This window comes from Engystomops pustulosus, chromosome 2 (genome assembly GCF_040894005.1).
Source record: "Engystomops pustulosus chromosome 2, aEngPut4.maternal, whole genome shotgun sequence".
In the NCBI taxonomy this organism is placed as follows: domain Eukaryota; kingdom Metazoa; phylum Chordata; class Amphibia; order Anura; family Leptodactylidae; genus Engystomops; species Engystomops pustulosus.
In genome coordinates this window covers 8,697,512-8,721,209 of record NC_092412.1, presented here as the reverse complement: position 1 = coordinate 8,721,209, position 23,698 = coordinate 8,697,512, and the positions used below count along the sequence as shown (strand labels likewise).

At 46.4% G+C, this 23,698-nt stretch overlaps 1 protein-coding gene and 1 pseudogene across 1 annotated transcript in view; both read left to right on the top strand.

The window, feature by feature from the left end:
* Positions 1-23,698, top strand: part of LOC140116867 (uncharacterized) — a 97,752-nt gene that overhangs the window by 7,112 nt on the left and 66,942 nt on the right. The gene's annotated exons all lie outside the window — the stretch shown is intronic.
* LOC140119741 (uncharacterized) overlaps positions 8,331-23,698 on the top strand; it is a 58,654-nt pseudogene continuing 43,286 nt past the window's right edge.

Here is a 23,698-nt window from a genome sequence, read left to right as displayed (position 1 = left end):
CTGCTTTTTATAGGGAGCTTTGCACATCCAAATTCTCACACACAACTACTGAACTAGCTGAATATTTAGATGAACTTACATTCCCCGGCCTTTCTCCCGAGAGTGTTCAGTTGTTGGAGGCCCCTATATCCGAAGATGAGATCACTGAAACGCTTCAATCTATGGCCAAGGGTAAGGCATCAGGCCCTGATGGTCTCCCCTAAGAGGTCTACCTACAATACGCAATATCTCTTACTCCACACCTATCGGCCATGTACCGAGCAGCATTTGATAGGGGTTGCCTCCCGCCCACCCTCAAAGATGCCACTATTGTGGTGTTATTGAAGCCGGGAAAGGACCCAGAGGAGTGTGGCTCATATAGGCCCATCTCACTCCTTAATAATGACTATAAAATATTAACTAAAATCCTGGCCAATCGCTTAAGTAGAGTAATAACGGAAATTATACATCCGGATCAAGCAGGCTTTATTCCTGGCAGGTGCACGACCAATAATATTCGTCTGGCCCAGGTTATCTCCCAAATGGGGTGGTGGGAACAACAAGATGGGCCTTGGCCTCGCTAGACGCGGCCAAGGCATTCGATTCAGTAGAATGGCCGTACCTGTTGGCAGTACTGGAAAGATTCGGGCCTAGGTTTCTCAAGTGGGTGTCTATACTGTACAGCTCCCCTATTGCCAAGGTGCTGGTGAATGGTTTACTTTCCCCCTCCTTTTGCCTCCATAACGGTACCAGGCAGGGATGTCCCCTTTCACCGCTCCTGTTCGCAATTGCGATGGAGCCCCTAGCCATCCAGATTCGCCTTGATGCCTCTCTTCAGGGGGTACAAGTGGGGGCACGGGAAAACAGAATTAGCCTTTATGCCGATGATGTAGCGTTGTATATGGCTAACCCTGCTGCCACTCTTCCCATGGCCATCTCAATTATAAATAGGTTTGGTGAGTTCTCAGGCCTCATTAATTGGGATAAGTCCTTTCTTATGCCACTACGTAGGGAGGGCTATGGTTGGGGTCCTGAGTTCTGCGGCCTTCAAATATGGGAAGGATTTCAATACCTGGGTGTACATATTGTATGGGACATCTCCCGCTCCTTCTCCCTTAATATAGCCCCTTTGGTGACTTACCTCAAAGATAAGGTAAATACTTGGAGGCTCTTGCCTGTGTCTGTGTGGAAATGCAAAATGATTGCATTGCCTAAATTGCTGTACACCCTAGAGCAGTGGTGGCAAACCTATGGCACGGGTGCCAAAGGCGGCACTCAGAGCCCTCTCTTTGGGCACCCGCGCCATCACCCCACCCAGACAGGACTCAAGGCCTCTTGCAGTCCCAGGCAGTCCAGGACCCTAGAAGGAAGCTACAATGATAACCAAAGCTTTTTCTCCTTATTTCTACTGTACTGGTCTCCTCAGGTGCCTATACAGATTAAACATGTGACAGAGCAGGGAGTAAAAAGTTACTGTTTAAATTGTCGCATCGGCACTTTACAAAAAATATGTAGGTTTTGGATGTAGTTTGGGCACTCGGCGTTGAAAAGGTTTGCCATCACTGCCCTAGAGCATGCAGATATCCCAGTGCCCAGACTGTTTTTCGCGCAGCTGGACTCTTTGTTCCCCTCTTTCATCTGGGGGAGTGGGCGTGCTAAACTCCGTCTGTCCACTTAGCGTCGCCCTAAGGCACAGGCGGGGGCTGCTTTGCCGGATCCCTTCTTGTATTACCTGGCGGGTCAGCTTTGCTATCTCCGTAGTTGGGTGTCACCTGGGCAGATGCCAGACGCTGAAAGCCACCTTGCCCGGTTCCTCCACCGACGTTCCCTGTGGCCCTTATTGGAGCCTGTTGATTATAAGCCTAACCAACTTCTCCCTTTGCATAGATTGGCCAGACCGGTTTGGTCTCATGCTGCACTGGGCACCCTTGTTCATGTTCCCCTCTGGTCCCACCTAGGGTTGCTCCATTTCTCAGATTTGCAAGATGATTCATATTGGACTGCCAAGGGCCTAGTGAACATAGCTCAACTTCTTGGGGAGGATGGGGAGGCAATAAGATCCGCTTTTGATGTTCCAGCCTACAGCTACGGCATGCTTTTCTGGCTCAGTTCCCTCCGACAGAGACTGCTTTCTCCTCATTCCCATTGATTGGAATTCTACGCTCTCAGGGTCCCAGAGGCTTGGTATCGCTGTTTTTGTACAGATGTTATCACACATGACAAATGATTGTATAAAGATATATGTTGTTATATCTGATGTACCGCAGCTAATGATCCTTGGGTTGTTATATTGTACCGTTTCATTTCTTTGGGTCGGTGCAATCACGGGGATAGCAAATTTGTATAGGTTTTATAATGTTTTCATACATTTACAAAAATTAAAATCTCCTGTAGAAAAACAAAATTCTTCATTTTGCCGTCTTCTGGCGCTAATGACTTTTTCATACTTTGGTGCACGGAGCTGTGGGTGGTGTCATTCTTTCCAACTTTTGATGACGTTTTCGATGCTTCTATATTTAGGACTGTACGGCCTTTTGATCACTTTTAAATCAATTTTTTATATTTTTCAAAATGGCAAAAAAAAGTGCCATTTGCGACTTTGGGCGCTATTTTCCATTACGGGGTTAAACGCAGTGAAAAAAGTTATTGTATTTTGATAGATCGGGCATTTTTAGACGCGGCGATATCTGATGTCTTTATGATTTTTTACTGTTTATTTATATCAGTTCTAGGAAAATGGGGGGGATTTGAATTTTTAGGTCTTTTTAGTATAATTTTTATTTTTACTTTTTAAAATTGTTTACTATTTTTCAGACTCCCTCGGGTATTTTAAGCCTAAGATGTCTGATTGATCCTACCATATACTGCTATACTACAGTACAGGGATTTTGCACATCATCTATTACTATGTACAAACCGCACAGTGTAATAGATGCCTAAAACATGCGCTGCTGGTTCGTTAACCCCTAGGCGCACCAGGACGTTATAGTACGTCCCCGGGGCTAGATGCTTAGCGCACGGGGACGTTCTATAACGTCCTGCTTCTGGCACCGGCTCACGAACGGAGCCGGTACCAGAAGCAGCGGCTGTCAGCTGTCTAGTACAGCTGACAGCCTGCGCTAACACCCGCGATCAGGTGTATTGTAGAGCAGTGTATTGGACTTAAACCAGTGATCAGAGCATCACTGGTTCAAGTTCAAGTATGTATAAGTAAAAATATGCAAAAACACTTAACACTACACATTATAATAAATAAAAAATAAATACATAAAAATATAAGCCCCTAAAATGTCACTTTCCCATAAAAAAAACTTAATAAAGTATAAAAAACATAAAAACACAAAAAACCCCCCGCATATTTGGTATTGCCGCGTCCGTAACAATCTGCATAATAAAACAGAATTGTTACTGGACCCGCACGGTAAACGCCGGAGGAAAAAAACGCAAAAAACATTCCGAAAAAAGATAATTTTTAATTAATACCCTATAAAAAATGCTCTAAAAAGTGATTTAAAAAATGTTATGCACTCCAAAATAAGCCCACTAAAAAGAACAACTGTTCTCGCAAAAAATAAGCCCCTAACAAGATTTATCTGCCAAAAAATAAAAAAGTTATGCATATAAAATGATGGTGATGCTAAAATGAATAAGATTTTCTCCAAATTAGTTTTTATTCAGTACAATTGAATAAAATACACAAAACCCCCACATATTTGGTATCCCTGCGTCCGTAACAATCTGTATAATAAAACAGAATCGTTATTAGATCCGCAAAGTGAACCCCATAAAAAACAACCTAAAAAAACTCTCTCTGATAAAGATGATTTTTTATTAATGCCCTTTAAAAATGCTCTTAAAAAGTGATTTTAAAAAGTTACGCAATCTAAAATAAGACCACTAAAAAGAGCAATCCTTCTCGCAAAAAATAAGCCCTTAAACAGATTTGTGAGGTGAAAAATAAAAAAGTTATGCATATGAAAGACGGTGATGCTAAAATTAACAACAATTTTGCCAAATTACTTTTTATTCAGTAAAAATGGGAAAAAATAAAAAAAAAATATATAAATGAAGTATTTTCATAAACGTCGCGACCCATAGAATAAAAATAATATACCATTTTCATGGTATGGTTAACGGCCAAAAAAAAAAAAACACATAAAAATTTTCCTAAAAATTGATGATTTTCATTTCCTCCACCAACAAAGAGTTAATTAAATCTCACCAATTAGCTATAGATGCCCCAAAATTATGTATTAGAAAAGTGCATCTCATGTGGCAAAAGAAATAAGCCCCTATAGGTCCTCATTAAAAAAAAGAAAAAAATTATAGCCTGTACAATGTGACAGCAAATCTGATCTGAATGGCGCCTCCTTCCCTTCTGTGCCCGGCCGTGCGCCCATACAGCAGGTTACCACCACATATGGGGGATCGGCTCTGGATGGCTCCTCCCATTCTATGCTCCTCCTTCCCCTCTATGCCCGGCCGTGCGCCCATACAGCAGGCACCACCACATATGGAGTATCCGTGTACTCGGGAGAGATTGGGTAACAAACTTTGTGGAGCCTTTTTTCATTTTATCCATTACAAATGTTTAATTTTCCACCCAAAATGAATGTATTGTGAAAAAATATTACAATTTGCAGACTGCACCTCCATTTTGTTTTAACCCCTATAAACATGTAAAGGGTTAACAAACTTCTTAAAAGTGGTTTTTCATACGTTGAGGGGTGTAGTTTCCACAATGGGGTAATTTACGAGTCTCGCTATTATTTAGGCCTCTCAGTGTCAATTACAAGTTGAGCAGGTCCATCTAAATACAGGTTTTGGCGATTTTACAAAAAATGTGAAAAATGGCCCCAAATTCTGAGCCTCATAACATTCTAGTAAAATATGTGGAATCTTAAAAAACCATCCAACATAAAGCAGACATTTGGGAAATGTAAGTTATGAATTTATTTGGGTGCTATGACTTTCTGCATCAAAAGTAGAGAATTTAGAACGTTGAAAATAAAGAATTTTTCAAAATTTTTACCAAATTTTGTTTTTTTTCATAACTAAACGCAAAAGATTTCATCCAAATTTTTAAACTAATTTGAAGTACAATGTGTCACAAGAAAACAATCTCAAAATCCCCTGGATATCTCATAGCGTTCCAAAGCTATAACCACTTATAGTGACACAGGTCAGATTTGAAAAATGGGGCCGCGTCCTTTAGGCCAAAAGATGCTGAGTCCCGTAGGGGTTAATGCTGGCGGCGATCACAGGGTTAACACACACTAGCACCGATCACAGGTGTTTGCTTCATTCATTCCCTCATATGCAGTAAGACGTAAGGGTACGTCTTTTTGGGCTATGGGGTAAAGAATAGATTGAAGAGGAGAGAGTTTAGCGAGGGGAAGATGATTAGTCGGGAGTTACAGGAGTCTGAGAGGAAGATGAGAAAGATCCAGAAAAGGAGACACTGAAGGTCATAGAGATAGGAAGAAAACCAGGAGACTGCGGGGTCCTTCAGGCCTGTGGGCGGGTCACACCTCACCTGCGGGCGGGTCATACCTCACCCGGGGGCGGGTCACACCTCACCCGGGGGCGGGTCACACCTCACCCGGGGGCGGGTCACACCTCACCCGAGGGCGGGTCACACCTCACCCGAGGGCGGGTCACACCTCACCCGAGGGCGGGTCACACCTCACCTGCGGGCTGGTCACACCTCACCTGAGGGCGGGTCTCACCTCCCCTGAGGGCGGGTCACACCTCCCCTGTGGGCGGGTCACACCTCCCCTGCAGGCGGGTCACACCTCCCCTGCAGGCGGGTCACACCTCACCCGGGGGCGGGTCACACCTCACCCGAGGGCGGGTCACACCTCACCCGAGGGCGGGTCACACCTCACCTGTGGGCGGGTCACATCTCACCTGTGGGCGGGTCACACCTCACCTGTGGGCGGGTCACATCTCACCTGTGGGCGGGTCTCACCTCACCTGTGGGCGGGTCTCACCTCACCGGGTTTTGGACTGTTACAAAAAAGATAAAGATGGAACAGAGATGTGAACTGAGCCCAAGAAATAAAGCCAAAGGGAAAGGCCAAACCCCCGAATCCTTGCCCCCCTCCCCCTGAGGAGCCTCTTATGGGGGCAGCGGCTCCTGTGTCCTGGTGATGGAGAAGCAGTAATTATATCTATTGTCCGCCATGTATTTGCTCTCTGTGTGTTATATCCTACATGGAGGCTCCTCCTCCCCTGCACTGCGCATGTACAAAGCCCCCGACTACACGGAGCCGACGTCCTGCTGTCTCCATCACTTGTACAGAGGAAGGAATCAGCCGCTACAGGATGAGACTCTACGTCACTAGTGATCACATGACATCTCTGTGCCCCGCCCCCTGTACTGACATCATCACAGGTCCTCATCTATACACATCTACACCCCGGAGGCCCCGCCCCCTATACTGACATCTTCACAGGTCCTCATCTATACACATCTACACCCCGGAGGCCCCGCCCCTCAGTGACATCACACTCCTGGGTCACATGACTAGTGGATTGTGAGCAGGAGACGTGTGTGAGATAGAGAGTGTCCTGCACTGAGGAGAGAAGAGGTAAGTGACCAGAGGGGGGACTACAACTCCCAGCATGCTCTAGGAGTGCACACACTATATGGAGGGACTACAACTCCCAGCATGCTCCAGGAGCACACACACTATATGAAGGGACTACAACTCCCAGCATGCTCCAGGAGCGCACACACTATATGGAGGGACTACAACTCCCAGCATGCTCCAGGAGAGCACACACTATATGGAGGGACTACAACTCCCAGCATGCTCCAGGAGAGCACACACTATATGGAGGGACTACAACTCCCAGCATGCTCTAGGAGCTCACACACTATATGGAGGGACTACAACTCCCAGTATGCTCCAGGTCCCTCCATGTGGGGTCCAGTATGTGCTATTAGTGAGGAGCGGCACAGTCCAGCGCCATCACTCCTCCCTCAGTCCAGTGACCTCCCCTCCAGTGTCTGGAGAATCCCCATCTGTCACATCACACATGTCATGGACACAATTGCTTCATATAGAGTTTGCTCTTAGTTCTTGTCATGTTTCCTCAGGTTCTATAGATCCAGGACTCCCAGAGGTTTCTCCTAAAGATGATCCTTTCCATCAATGATCCACCAGGGATCCGGGAGAAGGACAGAGAGCAGATGGCGGCCAGGATCCTGGAGCTCACCCTGGAGATGATCTCCTTGATAACCGGAGAGGTGAGAGTCTCCCAGGACACGGCTCTTATCTCTAGGAATAACAGCGGGAAATGACTGGAGAGGTGAAGGATTCTTAGGATCTATGTAGTGATCAGTGTCTCCCCATACACAGGATTACACAGTAGTGAAGAAGTCGTCTGGTGAGTGTGTGACCCCCCGTGTGTCAGGAGGATGGACCCAGAGCCCCATCACCGAGCCTCCACCTCATTCACTGATACATGAGCAGAAGATCCTAGAACTTACCTCCAGGATCACTGAGCTGCTGAGCGGAGAGGTGAGCGCTGCCGGGAATGCTGGGACATTGTACAATAACACAAGGGAGGGGTCCGGGTGATGACTGTGTCATTGTGTGTGTCAGGTTCCTATAAGGTGTCAGGACGTCACTGTCTATTTCTCCATGGAGGAGTGGGAGTATATAGAAGGACACAAGGACCAGTACAAGGACATCATGATGGAGGACCACCAGCCCCTCACATCACCAGGTAAGAGGAGACCTTCCTGATTATAGAGGACAGAGCAGGTGTGAGGTCACCTCCTCCATCATCTCCTCATCACATATAGACAATGTATCAGTCACTGTGTATATTTCCTATAGATGGATCCAGTCAGAGAAATCCACCAGAGAGATGTCCCAGTCCTGAAGATTCCCGGGATATTACACAGGAACCAGAGAGATGTCCCAGTTCTGGAGATTCCCAAGATATTACACAGGAACCAGAGAGATGTCCCAGTCCTGGAGATTCCCGAGATATTACACAGGAACCAGAGAGATGTCCCAGTCCTGGAGATTCCCGGGATATTACACAGGAACCAGAGAGATGTCCCAGTCCTGGAGATTCCCGGGATTGTCCAGAGGAACCGGAGGAGAACGTCCCACTGGATCATCAGGTAGGTGGAGCTGAGGTTCCTGTGAATCCTCTATAGATGGATGTAATGAAGCTACTTACCTTCTCCAGCAGCAGTGGGTGGAGGGTCTATGGGGAGATGTTGGTCGGTCATAACTATAAATGGTAGAAGAGCAGGAGAAGTGAATAATCTTGTCCCTGGTGTCCATGAGTCTCCACCTCAGGATCGGGTCACATCGGGTTATGCAGTAATATAACCGGAACATTGATGTTGATGTGTAAAATATTGGGATGAATGTGGATCCCGTCTCCTCCTGCAGGAGATTATTCCCCTTAGTTCCTGGTTCTGGAGGTTTCTGTCCATCACTTGGATATAAGAGAATCTCTGGAGACATTTCCTTGTTTTCTCATGTCCTTCATGTTGGATCTTTCCAGGAAAGTTGTGGTGGAAGGAGGAGCGGAGAGGAAATCCCCTCATCAGTGACAGAGGAGGGTAAGAGCCTTTCATGTATCTTGTGGGTTATTCTTCCCTTATACATTGCAGGGAGAGGTCACATCCAGGGGAGGAGATGGAGATGACATAGACACCGGCTCATCTGTCTCTGCTCTCCTCCTCCCGTCTGGTCTATCGGATGTTTCCTCCATGATGTCCAGCTCACACCTCACACCTTATCCCAACCCTCCCCTTCCTCATCCGCTATCACTCACCTCTTTAACCTTTTCCTATCCACTGGTCTTGTTCCCTCTTCCTGTAATCCTGTATCTGTCACCCCCGTCCTATAGAATCAGAGAATCTCCGGCCTCGTCTCCTCTGCTGAACTATCGTCTTATCTCACCTCTTCCATTCACTTCAAAACTCCTAGAACGTAAAATTGATCACAAAGTGTTTACTCTGATCTCTATAGAAGCTTCCAACAAAAAACAATGCTCTTTTATCAAAAGTATAATAGAAAAAGTCAATAACATAAAACAGGGACACATAATAATCCTAGTTCAAGCCTAGATGACCCCCCCCCCCCACCCGGCCCCAATTCTAGCAGTTCTTGTGAGTTTGAGATTCTCTAATCTCCTCCTGTCTGGAGAGTCTTACAGGATGATACGTTTTACTCTACCACACAATTCATATTCCAGGATGGATCTAATCCTAGTGGATAAATGGCTATTACAAAAAAGTCACGTCTGTAAATATTGGTCAAATTTCATGGTCGGACCACGCCCCCATCTCACATTCAACATCCCCCCCCAAGCAACCTTCATTTGGAGTATTAACTCTTATCTCAAACCCAAATATTCAAACTGTCGAAGAAAAACGATCAAAATTTTTAAAGTTTAACCACAGTCCAGACACGTCAGACGCTGATCTATGGTGCGCCCTAAAGAACTTCAGAAGAGGCCGACTCATGCAACAAGCAACAAGATGGCCAAAACCTCTTCATTATTACATCTAATAACAATACTAGAAACCAAAAACAAAATATCCCCCTCCCAAATACTCACCAAACAGATTCAAGAATTAAGATAGGAGCCAAACCAGCTCTAGCAAAGCCGACTAGAATGTAACATGAGAAGATGTAAAGCCAAATACTACGGGCAAAGTCCTGGCCAACAGGATGAAAAACTGACGTTCCAAACAAAAAATACCTTGTTCAGGTGATCCCCTACTTAAGGACACCCGACTTACAGACAACCCCTAGTTGAAGATGGACCCCTCTGCCCTCTGTGAAGCTCTCTGGATGGTTTACTGTAGTAAGTACGGTGTATGTACTGAAGCTTTAGTGATAATCCTCGGTCCTATTGCTGCAAAAAAATTTGAAACGCCAATTGTCATTGGGACAAAAACATTTTGAGCTACAATTATAAAGTTTCGACTTACATACAAATTCAACTTAAGAACAAACCTATGGAACCTATCTTGTACATAACCGGGGGACTGCCTGTATATTCAACCAAAACGAAAATAAAATGATTAATCTTCAAGGCAAAGCTAACACAATCTGTGAATATTATATCATCTAAAAGACGACTTATCCACCCCCCAACCTTCGGAGAGTGTAATCCATGATTTTCTATCCCAAATATTACTCCCAAAAGTTCTCAGAACAGCAAATAGAAACTTTAAATCAACCAATTAATAGCAAGGAACTTGATCTGGCGATTAAAAATCCCAAAAAATAACGAATGAATACAAAAATACAAATGAATATTTTAAAACATTCTACCATATAATAAAACCCCATTTCTTAAAAACTCTAAATTCTATAAAAGGGAAGAGATAAATCCCCGAGGAGATGTTACAATCTCTAATTATATCCCTCCCGAAACCCGTCAAAAACCGGGACAGGCCAATGAATTTTAGACCAATCACCAATCCACCAAAATCACAGCCAATAGAACTTCCTCCATCTTACCATTGGTTATCGACAAAGATCAAAGGGAGACAAACGCGAGACAGTACCAGAAGAACACGAGATATAATACAAATAGCCGAGTCTCCGCCCCTTTCTTTGGCGTTGGACAGGGTCCATTGGAAATTCATGCAGGTAACGTTAGAGAAATTTGGAATCAAGGGCGACATCCTAGATCGTCTATTACTACTATACTCTAAGTATTATGGATCAACCGACGGTACCAGACAGGGGTGCCCCCTCTCCCCATTAATATTTACTATGACCATAGAACCCCCCCTAGCAGAATCAATAAGGAGAACCCCGCAAATCAGAGGCATTAAAATAGGAGACACAGACCACAAAATAGACCCCTATTTACAGACGACACTATTCTAATCCTCTCAAACCACCTGCCGCAATGCAAATTATGGAAAAATATAGCCGAGTCTCGTACTATAAACTATATATATCAAAATGTCAAGTGCTAAACAAGGGCCTAAACCCCTCACAATTAAATTACTTAAAGGGGTATTCCGGGAATATGAACATCTGATACAAAAAACCTGTGATGCTATAAATAAATGAATAGAACAAAACTCAATGTCATTAGTCACAAAATGGAGCTTAAAGGGGTTATCCGGCTGTTAAAAATTACTGATTTGGGCTGGGGTGGGCTAGTTAAACATAATAAACATGTACTTACCTTGTCCGGCGCCGCCGATGTCCCACACCGTGGTCAGTCTCTTCTGTGCGCCGAGAGATAGGGACGGATGGGAGGAGCCGGACACATCACGGACTGGAAGTTACCTGTGCGTGGCTTCTGTGCCCCTGTAAACAAACAGGCATGGATCAAAGGGAACAAACAGGCATGGATCAAAGGGACTGCGGCGCAGGACATCGGCGGCGCCGGAGGAGGTAAGTACGAGTTTATTTTGTTTAATTAGCCCACCCCAGCCCACACCTAGGTAATTTTTAACAGCCGGATAACCCCTTTAAATATTTTGTTTTTATGATTCACAAGATTTATCTCTAAAGTAGGTGGAGCTTTCACCAAGATGGCCGCCACTTGAAACTACATGTCCCAGGATCCTTTAGTTCTCAGTGACTCCTCCTCCCTCTTATGCTCTGCTCCCAGTGATGATGTAACAGACAACACCTTCCATACTGGATGCACTGCAACCAACCGACTACAGCCAAACATAGTGGTGATCACATGACCTGCCCAGGCAGCTGCGTGTGATGTGGACATGTGACCAGCCGCCATCTTCTGTCCTGTGTCTGCTCCGCACTGAGGAAATCAACGGACTGATAAAAGGGCCAGTAGCATTTTAATTCTTGGTTTTGCTGATAAAACAGATATAACATAATGATAATGAAGCTCTGTCCCTTCTATGGCTGGTTCAGCGCTTCTCCTAGCACATGAGTTTTTCTCTGCAGGAGATGATGATGCAATCCCTGTTCTCCCTGCCAGACAGAATAATCAATTGCTGCACCATCCCTCAGCTATTGTGTATGAGTGATCCAGCTCAGGTTGATTAGTCAGGCTTGACTAATCTCCATTTGTAATTTCAAGCTTGTGTAATTTGCAATCCAGCCTGTCCCAGCTTTCCCAAGGTCCTGAATGGTATAATTGTTTTATCTGCAAAACCACTCAGCTCAGGGATTAACCAAGATATAATCCTGCATCAGTGTAGTGTGGGGAATTGCTCAAGTAGTGCAGGAAGCAGGGTCACATGCAGGGTTAAAGTTCAAATAAAGTTTTATTCACACTTCAAAAAACAACATAAATTCAGCCTTGGTTTTGGCACATATAAAGCAACACAAAAATAAATCCTGCCCGGCTGGACACTGCCTAATAAAATATCAGGTCCAAGCTATACGGGTACCAGGCTGCCTGGCACACGCTCAGATTATATCATGCTCTAACGAGGCCTGTGACCTGCACCTGTGGGTTATACAAAAGCCCAGGATCGAAACCCGAGTGGAGTAGGAGTCCCACTACCGGGGCTGAGTCCTCTTCATACAAGGGTAGGGGTTTTTGCATATTGCAGCAAACCCCCAACGCTAATAACCGCGGTCGGTGCTTGCACCGATCGCGGCTATTAACCCTTTCATTGCTGACGGCGGCGTTTAATAGACGGCGGCGCACGGGCACCGCCATCTTTAGTACGATTGCCGCGCCCCCGAACGTCATCCCAAAGCTATCTGGCTTCTGCAGATTCGTTACAATGAGCCAGTGGCTCATTGTAATGAATGATCTGCAAAAATGCCATATATTGCAATACAGAAGTATTGCAGTATATGGTAGGGGCGATCTGACCATCTAGGGTTAATGTACCCTAGATGGTCTAAGAAATAGTGGGAAAAAAAAAGAAAAAAAATTAATAAAATATTAAAAATTCTAATCACCCCCCTTTCCCTAGAACTTATATAAAACATAATAAACAGTAAAAATCACAGACACATGAGTTATCTCCGCCTCCCAAAATGCCCGATCTATCAAAATATAAAAGTGGTTACGGGCGGCGGTGACCTCCGAGACGGGAAATGGCACCCAAATGTCCGAAATGCGACTTTTACACCTTTTTACATCACATAGAAAATGAAATAAAAAATGATCAAAATGTCGCACAGACCTCAAAATGGTAGCAATGAAAACGTCGCCTCATTTCACAAAAATGACCCCTCACACATCTCCGTGCGCCAAAGTATGAAAAAGTTATTAGCGTCAGAAGATGGCAAAAAATTTCTTTTCTTTTTTGTACACATTCGTTGAATTTTTGAAAATGTATTAAAACACAATAAAACCTATATAAATTTGGTATCACCGCGATCGCACCAAACCAAAGAATAAAGCTGAGGTGTTATTTTGAGTGCACAGTCAAAGTCGAAAAAATTGAGCCCACAAGAACGTGACGTGCATTTTTTTTTTTCAATTTTTACACATTTGAAATTTTTTTCAGCTTCGCAGTACACGGCATGTTAAAATAAATAACATTACGGGAAAGTAAAATTTGTTACGCACAAAATAAGCCCTCACACAGGTCTGTACACGGAAACATGAAAAAGTTATTTATTTTTGAAGTGTGAGAGCGAGAAATGAGCGGAAAATCCCTGCGTCCTAAAGGGGTTAAAGGTCCTTACTTTTGCTGACCTGTTTGGGTTCTTTGTGCCTCCTCCATAAGCTCGATGACGGCCGCCACCCTATCCTGCATATCTGCGATATGGTCTATTACACTTTTGTGTGGGGTGGGCTCTTGTTCCCATGTCTCTTTGGCTATGTCTAGAAGGCCCCTGGGATGTCTGCCGTACACTAACTCGAACGACGAAAACCCAGTAGAGGCTTGTGGGACTTCTCAGAAGGCGAACATTAAAAATGGCAACAGTACATCCCAGTCCTTCCCATCCTTGTTTACCACCTTCTTTAGCATACTCTTTAGAGTTTTGTTGAACCGTTCTACCAATCCATCCGTCTGAGGATGGTACACAGAGGTGCGTAACTGTTTAATATTAAAGATCCGACATAGCTCCTTGGTGACTTTTGACATAAAAGGGGTCTCCTGATCTGTGAGGATCTCCTTGGGAAGTCCCACCCGGCAGAACATGGCAAACAACTCTTTAGCTTCACAGAGGTGTGCCATAGTGGAATGGCCTCAGGATATCTGGTAGCATAGTCCATGACTACCAGAATTTCCTGGGGCCCCGAGCAGATTTAACCAGCGGACCCACCAAATCCATAGCGACCCTTTCAAAGGGTACCTCAATAATGGGCAGAGGCACCAACGGACTTCGATAGTGTACCATGGGAGCATGTAATTGACACTCAGGGAAAGTCTCACAATACCTTTTTACCCTATCATACACTCTGGGCCAATAAAAACCCTGCAAGATGCATTCCAGTGTTTTTGTGGTACCTAGGTGCCCTCCCATCACATGCTTATGGGCAAGGTCTAATACCGTCTGACGATATGGCTGAGGTACCATTAACTGCTCCCGGTTTTCACCGTGCACCTGATCAACTCGGGACAACAGTTCTTGATTAACAATCATTCTAGGAAACTACTTTTCCGCGCCTGGGTGTTGAGGTACTCCATTAATCTCGACTACCTTTTCTCTGGCGTGGACTAGACTGGGGTCCTGGAGTTGTGCAGTACCAAAGTTGTCACGGGACAACTCCAGATCTGACAACTGTGGCCCTGTCACTACCTCCTCAGTTTCGCCTGCCATAACATCTAGGGGAGACATTACATTACCCTCTTCTTCTGTGGTGGCCACCCCTATGGCAGGAACCCCAGAGTCTGGGTCATCAGGCTCGGGTTCTGAGACCTGTCCAGACGACACAGGAGAATGTCCGCCCAACTCTTGTTTTCCCCACCATAAAGTCCAGAACATGGGACAGTCCCGACCCAAGATCAGATCATGGGGCAAATTCATGACAACCGCCGCCTCGTGTAGCGTCCTTTTCCCTTTATTTTATTGTAATATTGATAATCCCTGTGATAACTACACAAAGAAGAAACGACAACTCATACGTATCTTTGTAAATCATTTTTATTCATGCCTGTATGTAACATTATCCTGGGAAAATCTATAAAAATCAATGTTCAAAACAAAAACTAGAACAATCATCTGCTCTGATCAGCCAAACCCCATCCACTCGTAATCCAGAATCCTCACTAAACCTTCTACTCTACTAATCACTGTCACACATCATCTCCAGGACTTCTCCTGACCAGGACTCGTTACCCTCAGATAACAGTATATTCCTGACACTTCCCTTCATATCTGCCGGAACCTGGGAAAAGGGAAACTCACAATATTAATATCTTCCCTGTATATTCCAGGAGATGAAAGTCCAAGAGGTTCCCATGGACGTCCCCCCTCAGCTCCTTGTGGTGAAGTAGAAGATAATCAGTCACATCTTTCCTCAGGGGAGAAGCCATTTTCATGTCCAGAATGTGGAAAATGCTTTAGTAAGAAAGGACATCTTGTTCGTCATCAAAAATCTCTAATGAATCAGATAAATCATCAGAAGCCGTTTTCCTGTAGTGAATGTGGGAAAAGCTTTAAAACAAAAGCACATCTTATACAACACCAGAGAACTCACCTAACGGAGAAATCATTTTCATGCCCTGAATGTGGGAAATGTTTTGTCCATAAACCATCTCTTGTTAGACATCAGAGAACTCACACAGGAGAGAAGCCATTTCTATGTAATGAATGTGGGAAACGTTTTATCCAGAAATCAGTTCTTGTTGAACATCAGAAAATTCACGCAGGAGAGAAGCCATTTTCATGCACTGATTGTGGGAAACGTTTTAACAATAAAACACTTCTTCTTAGACATCAGAGAACTCACACAGGGGAAAAGCCATTTCTATGTAATGAATGTGGGAAATGTTTTATCTCTCAACAATCTCTTGTTAAACATCAGAGAACTCACACGGGGGAAAAGCCATTTCAATGCAGTGAATGTGGAAAATGTTTTACTAATAAATCAGGAATCATTAGACATCAGAGAATTCACACCGGGGAGAAGCCATTTTCATGTACTGAATGTGGCAGATCCTTCAATAAGGAATCAAATCTTTTTGCCCACCAAAGAACTCACACCGGGGAGAAGCCATTTTCCTGTACTGAATGTGGGAAATGTTTTACTAATAAATCAGAAATCATTATACATCAGAGAAGCCACACAGGAGAAAAGCTATATTCATGTACTGAATGTGGAAAAAACTTTACAATCAAATCCAGTTTTGTTGAACACCAGAGAACTCACACCGGGGAGAAGCCATTTTCATGTACTGAATGTGGGAAATCCTTCAATAAAAAATCTAATCTTTTTGATCACCAAAGAACTCACACAGGGGAGAAGCCATTTTTATGCAACAAATGTGGGAAATGTTTTAATCAAAAATCAAATCTTGTTCAACACCAGAGAACTCACTCAGCGGAGAAATCATTTTCATGCCCTGAATGTGGGAAATGTTTTGTCCATAAACCATCTCTTGTTAGACATCAGAGAACTCACACAGGAGAGAAGCCATTTCTGTAATGTAATGAATGTGGGAACCATTTTATCCGGAAATCCCATTTTATTGAACATCAGAGAATTCACACAGGGGAAAAGTAGGTGTCATGTACCGAATGTGGGAAATATTTTCACCGGGAATCAGCTTTTGTTAACATAAGAGAAGTCACACAGAGGAGAAGCCATGTTAATGTTCATAATCCTAAGAAATGTGACTAGGTTAGATCTCTATTCATTTCCTGGCGGTAGATGATTTCTGCAGTATATATGTTTACCTGAAAGCTTACATTATGAACAATGCAGGAGATTTATCAGGACTTTTAGGTCAGAAAGGTGTGTGGGGGGTGTGGGTGACCTGCAGTGAATGGGGGTTGCCGGCAGTGGAGTAGGAGTTCCTGCCCGCGCATGCGCCCCAGCTGCACTTTCACATGTGAAGGACCTGGCGCAGAGATAAACACTGCACAGCCGGGCGCTGGATAGATCTGGGGGCCGGAGTTCCTTGATGTATAAGGCGGCAGTGAAGGGGCAGCGACGTCAGCGCATGAACATCCGGCTATGATAAATGACCCCCAATGTTTCTATAAAGACCTGATCCCGATAATTTGTCAAGGTTTATTTTTTATCTGTTACATTTTCAAATAAACAAGTGACCTAAGAACAAGAGACGCGCGGCCGTCATTTCTGATACATAATAGACATTACATACCGGGGAATGACCATAACAACAGCAAAACAAGACGTATCACATGGCAGAGACGATGGTCATATAAATACGGCCACTACACGTCTCCAAGTCACACACCACACACCTGACATGTAGGAGAAAATAGACATCTCAGACGTCTCTACTTAGTGGGACCAGATTCTCTCTAATCTATAAGGACAATGCCGGGGAAGATCTAGAATCTGGTATTTGGAGACGAAGTTGTTAACCACTTCCAGGCAGTGTAACTTGTTTCCTTCCAGGACATAATAACTTCCTACAGAATAACAAAAAGCGCAAAACATTTTTTCATAATATCACTAAAGCACATTGTTACTGATACCAAGAGGGAAGGACCCGCGGACAAGCGTATGTGCCTACAGATGCCGAGCAGCTGACGCAAGTATCATCTGAGATGGCCACCAACTTCTAGAGCCTAACAGGCGGAATATGGAAGGAGAGATTGTATCACTAGGTCCCTGGTGCTGAACACAGTTTAACAAAACTTCTTTCTAGTCATTCAGTAGGAAATGTCACAACACCGGCTTATAAATGCTTTGTCAGATGGCCCAGGGCCCGCAGCTTGTGTGACCTGAGAGATCAACAGATCCTAGGAGAGACTTCCTTACAGAGTCAGGGTGTGAAACTTATATGGTGCCGCAAAAGAAAGAACCCTAACCCTTCCCCCCTCAATAAGGATGGGACCTTCAAATCTGTCCTTCACCCACGCCCGTATCTGCACCCAATCAGGGCCACATCTGCCATGAGTTGGAATAAAGTTCCCACCTCAGGCGGCAGATTGTGGCTCCCCAGTGGGGGGGGCGGCAGATCGCCAATAGCACGGCCTTACCAAGCACTGACAAGACCACACTACCTAAAAAATCAAAAACAGCGTCTTTAATGTAATTGACAGACAAAGCAGTGAAGCACAGACCCGTCTGTGTACACCGCTGTGCATGACTCAGGCTGGCTTGCTTTATGGCCGGCCTGTGTCTCTTCACAGTAGACACGGCAGCTAGGAGAAGACGGTACGGAGCAGCAGGGGAGCGCTGGGGCTGGAGCGTGAAGTTAAGTATTATGTTTATAATTTTTTTTGGTTGTTATGGATGTATATAATACTACAAGGCACTGTTCTACCATCACCATAAAAATATTCTACACCTAGAGGAGAGGCTTTATTGAATGAGCATAAGTCAAAGTTACATACATTTGCACAGACATACAGCGTATACTGTGTCACAGCACAGACCATGACTCCACATATACATTAAATTAAGTTTTGTATGTAGTGTGTACAGCACACAGGATTATAATCCCTAAGGAAGGGAACCTAGCAAAAGTCCACTTCCTGGTTTGGGCCATTTGCATAATTTATGTGCAACACCCTCGCCGATGCAAGGCAGAGTGGTTGTTGCGAATACGTCCCACCATGTAGCTTGAAGCCTGTGTAGGGTCTGATCAGCCCCACACCATGTCACTACATAGTCACTACATAACATAAATGAGCACTGCAGAGGTAGAGCCTGCCTGGTAAGGCAGGAGTTAATTGTTTTATGTGATGTAATTCCAGCAACCATTCACATGTGTTATACTGTATGTCTGTGAGCTGAGATGTAATTGGAGGAGTAGCCACCACCTGACCAGTGGGAGTAACAAGACCCTGGTCAGGAAACTTCTAGAGGGCAGTCAGACCCAGGAGTCTGAAGAAGAGAGTGCAGTGTGAGGAGAGAGTTCACTCTCTCAGATTAGAGACTCTGAGGAGTCAGTGCAGCTTGCACATCAGACCAGAGCAGGTGAGCCCAGCTCCCTGCTGAAGACTGTAGTGAGACAGTTAGTTAGGAAAGGGATATCATCCTACCTTCAAGGGTGATATCTGAAGCAACCCAGGACAAGCTGAAGCATCCTTCTAGGACACAGCTACCTCCCAGTCTGCCTTTGCATCCAGGCTGATGATCTACATCCTGTGGCTCCCTCCAACTGCATCTCAGCAATCTACCATTCTGTTAAGGCACGTTGCTGCAGTTCCTGTCGGTTCCAATAAAGAACTGTAAGTTGTTTTTGTTCAACATCTGCCTCCGTCTGGTCCCTGCTACTACGGCTGTCACCATCACGGGCACCCTGTCCACCACACAGAGACCCATACTCTAGTCACCAAAGGGTTGCCCCAGGGAGAACAGCTATAGCAGCCTCTCCCTCATCATTTCTTGCCAACACCACCCTGCTGGAGACCTGCCTCCGGTTCCCCATACCAAGCACCGTGACACTAGCGTGCCTAGGCCGCAACCGCCAGCCAGGTACTGCGGGCTCCGTTTGACTCCAGGCCCCGAGAAAAGGCTAGGCCCTGGTGGGGGATGTTGCAAGTGGCGTCACGAACAGGATATATACTTCTGTGCCTTATTCTGGCACTATAGACTGTACTTTATTACAAAGACTGTGCTGCCTAACCCTGCTGCCATCCGGGTTTAGGCCCAAGTGATTGTGTGTTTCTGCATTGAACTGTATTACTGCTGCCACGTGCTGTCGAGCACCGCTCCAGCACTCAAGAGGTTAAACCCTGCAAAGAATTTTGTCAGCTCTGCTACATCCGGCGCTGCCGCGCCTGAAGCGTTTACCTCAGAGGCGTGTGGCGCAGCAAGTATTTTCAGCCTGCCAAATCCTCACTGGCGGGAACTCTGGAGTCGTAACTGGGCTCCACCCCCTGCGCGAGTGGCGCGAAGTACCGTGGAGGAGGAGCTGGCCGGCAACGAAGAGGGTTAATCGGCCATCTTGGATTTCGGCGCAGGCCGCACCTAAAGCCTGCCAGCAGCGTGCGCCTCATCCGGAGTTCCGGCGCACGTGTCCTGCGACTGGAGAACACCGCTGAGCATCACCGAGCCCCTGCTGCCTGCCGGACATCGGGAACGGAGTCCTTCATGCACCGGAGCTGTCCTGTCACCGCGGCTGATCCTGAGTGAGTACCGCTGGAGAAGTTAAAGGGGGGTAGAGATTGTTTCCGACGCTAGGTTATTGGCTCACCTCCCAGGGAATAGTGACTGTGTCTTAAAGTGTCCCATTCTAGCCATCGCCCATAGCAACGGACAGTGTGTAATCCTACAGACTTCCCTCAGCTAGGCCAGTCATGTCCACCCAGGACGAAGATACGGGACTGGAGCAGGTCCCGTCCCCTGGTCCCTCCTCAGGGTACCGGAGCATGTTAAGCCCTCCAGAGAGTCCTTTCCCCCCTGCTACAGCCAGGGTTCCTGGGACCCCCACCATGATGCCTCTGACTTTGCCCTACTATCTGGGGGCCCCCTGGTTACCCCACTACGAGGGAGAATCACACAGTCTCCCTGAATTCAGAGACAAGTTGTTAGCCTCCTTCGCCCTGTACCCGTTCACAGAGGAACAGAAAGTGGGCATCCTAACCGGGCAGTTGAAAGGACCCGCTCTCCGGGAAGTCAAGTCTTGGCCCCGAGAACAGCGTCAGAATGTGGTCCAAATTCTTGATAGGCTGCGCAACACCTTTGACAAGTGTACTGCCTCAGAGTTGAAGCAGCAATTCTTCGCGACAGAAGCCCCAAGAGTCCCTCCAAGACTTCGCCCTCTCCCTACAGGAGACATGGAAGGCCATAACCCGTTTTGATCCCAAGGAGGCTGAAACCTCTGACCAAACCCTGAGGGAACAATTCATTAATGGACTTGTTGATAGAAATCAAAGGTGTCAACTAAAGATCATCTCTTCTCAACATGCCCAGGCCTCCTTCCTGGAGTTTAAGGAAATTGCCATTGACATATTAGGGGACCGACCGCCTACTGGACCGCAGAAAGAGCCTGAATCCGTGGAAATGGAGGACTCTGCTCTAGCTTGCCATCCAACGCAGTCGACATCACCTACTCCAGCGGCTACGGAAGTTGCTGGCTTAGCAGGACAGGTCCCTAATCTGGCGGACACCCTGCATAAAATACTCGATCGGTTGACCCAGTTGGAAGTGACTGTCTCCTCCATGAGGAGGAAACCTCCAGAGAACTCTGTACGGTCAGCTACCCCTCGTGACTCCCCGGCCAAACAGCGCCCAAGAGAAGCGAAGTCGTTAAGCACCTGGAGTCAGAAGGAACCCCGCCAGCGGTGCAGCTACTGCCGTAAATATGGGCATGAAGAGGATGGATGTCTTCAGTTAAACGACAAACCCTTGGAGCTAAAGGACGACCTCCAAGGGAAGAACCTGTAAGTCCCCGAGATGCCAACTGGATGCCCAGGTTCGTGGGGACTCGCCCCATGGTTCATGTAACCATCAACGGAGTTACCCTACCGGCCTTAATTGATACTGGCTCTCAAGTGACCACCCTCTGGAGTGCTGCCTTCGAAAAAATGCCGAGGAGGAGCATCCTTAGTCCAGCCTCCCAAGGCTTACTTGAACATTATTGTTACGAACGGAAAACCCGTACCCATCCGCGGCTACTGGGAGCCCACGCTAACCATTGGAGACACTGAGTTAACCAGACAGGGCGTAGTGGTGACACGAGTGCCCGAAAACGGTAACTTCTCTCTGGTACTGGGTACCAATGTCCTCCGCAACTGCTACCCTTAAGTGCTGAAGGCTCTCCACGACTCCCTGCCGACAGTGCCCAACGGTTCCCGGAAGGTAATTCAAGAGACTATGCAGGTTCTAGCGGCGCAACAGAAGTTTGCTGGCCCTAATGGAGAAATCTGCAGAGCCCGGATCAAGGATCCCCAACCTGTCCGTCTTCAACCTGGGACTGAGACGTTAGTATGGTGTCGAGCCTGCATGGGCGTCCAAGGTCAAGACTACCAGGCGATAGTAGAACCTTTACCAGCTGATGAAGACCTGCCCATTCTAGCCGCCAGGAGCCTGGTCACTGTATCCCGAGGACAAGTACCCATTCGACTACTAAATGTGGGAGACTCCCCAGTGGATCTGAGAAAGTACCAAGCCGTAGCCACTCTCTTCAGTGTCCATTCTGAAGACTTGGTGGAAACCTCTCTGTCTGACTCCCAACAATTGGAAGTGAAGCAAAGTGCTGAAGGTGAGCCTTCGGAGCAATCCTGGTGGCTTGAGCTCAATATTGGGGACGACGATTTTACTCCTGCAGACCAAGTAAAAGGTGTCCTGGATGTCGTTATGAAGCACCACCAGGCCTTCAGCAAACACCCACTGGATTTTGGGCAGACTACCCTGATCCAACATACCATCCCTACTGGCTCTCATCCTCCTATCAAGGAACGATACCGGCCCATACCTCCAGCTCGCTACCAAGAGGTGAAAAAGCTGGTACAAGAGATGAAGACAGCCAACGTTATCCGAGAGAGTCACAGCCCATGGGCTGCCCCGCTGGTCCTTGTGAAAAAGAAGGATGGAACCCTTCGATTCTGTGTTGACTATAGGAATATCAAGAATGTTACCAACAAGGATGCTTATCCTCTGCCTCTAATCGAGGAATCCCTCGCAGCCCTAGGGTCAGCTGCCTACTTCTCTACCCTGGACCTGACCAGTGTCTACTGGCAAGTGGCCATGGCGCCAGAAGACAGAGAGAAGACGGCTTTCACCACCCCAATGGGCCTGTTCGAGCTCAACAACATGCCGTTCGGGCTATGCAACGCCCCAGGCACATTTCAACGGCTGATGGAAAGATGTTTGGGTCATCGAAACTTCGAGACCGTCCTGCTATACTTGGATGACATCATCATCTACTCCAAGACTTATGAAGACCACCTCCACCATCTGGCTGAAGTCTTCCAAATCCTGACCCAACATGGGTTGAAGGTCAAGCCATCCAAGTGCCACCTGCTACAACCTAGCGTCAAGTACCTGGGACATGTGGTGAGCGCTCATGGAATTGAACCAGATCCACAGAAGATTACAGCTGTCCACGACTGGCCTACCCCATCAACCATACGGGACATCAAAAGCTTCCTGGGATTTGCCAGTTATTACAGGCGTTTCATCCCGAAGTTTGCCCAGCTGGCGGCTCCCCTGCAAGAACTTCTAAGGGGCCTGCCAAAAGAGAGCCAACGTTCCCGAGTATCCATTGAGTGGACAGCCGAACGAGAAGCTGCCTTCCAGATGCTCAAGCAACGGTTGACTGAGCCTCTGGTGTTGGGATATCCAGACTACAGTCTGCCTTTCACCCTATACACTGATGCCAGCAAGCAAGGCCTAGGGCAGTGATGGCGAACCTTTTAGAGACCGAGTGCCCAAACTTCAACAAAGTCCCGCTTATTTATCGCAAAGTGCCAACACAGAAATTTAATTTGTGATTTATACTCCCTTCTCTGTCACAGTTTTCATTGATACCAGCACCTGAGGCACCAATATAGCAGAAAATAGTCCCAGGTAGTGCTGTCACTTTAAAATACCTCTTTGCACAGCAAGTCCTGGGCTGTCTGGGACTGCAGGAAGATACCTGGAGTCATCTCTGGTGATGGCCTGAGTGCCCACAGAAAGGGCTCTGAGTGCCACCTCTGGCACGAGTGCCATAGGTTAGCCATCACTGGCCTAG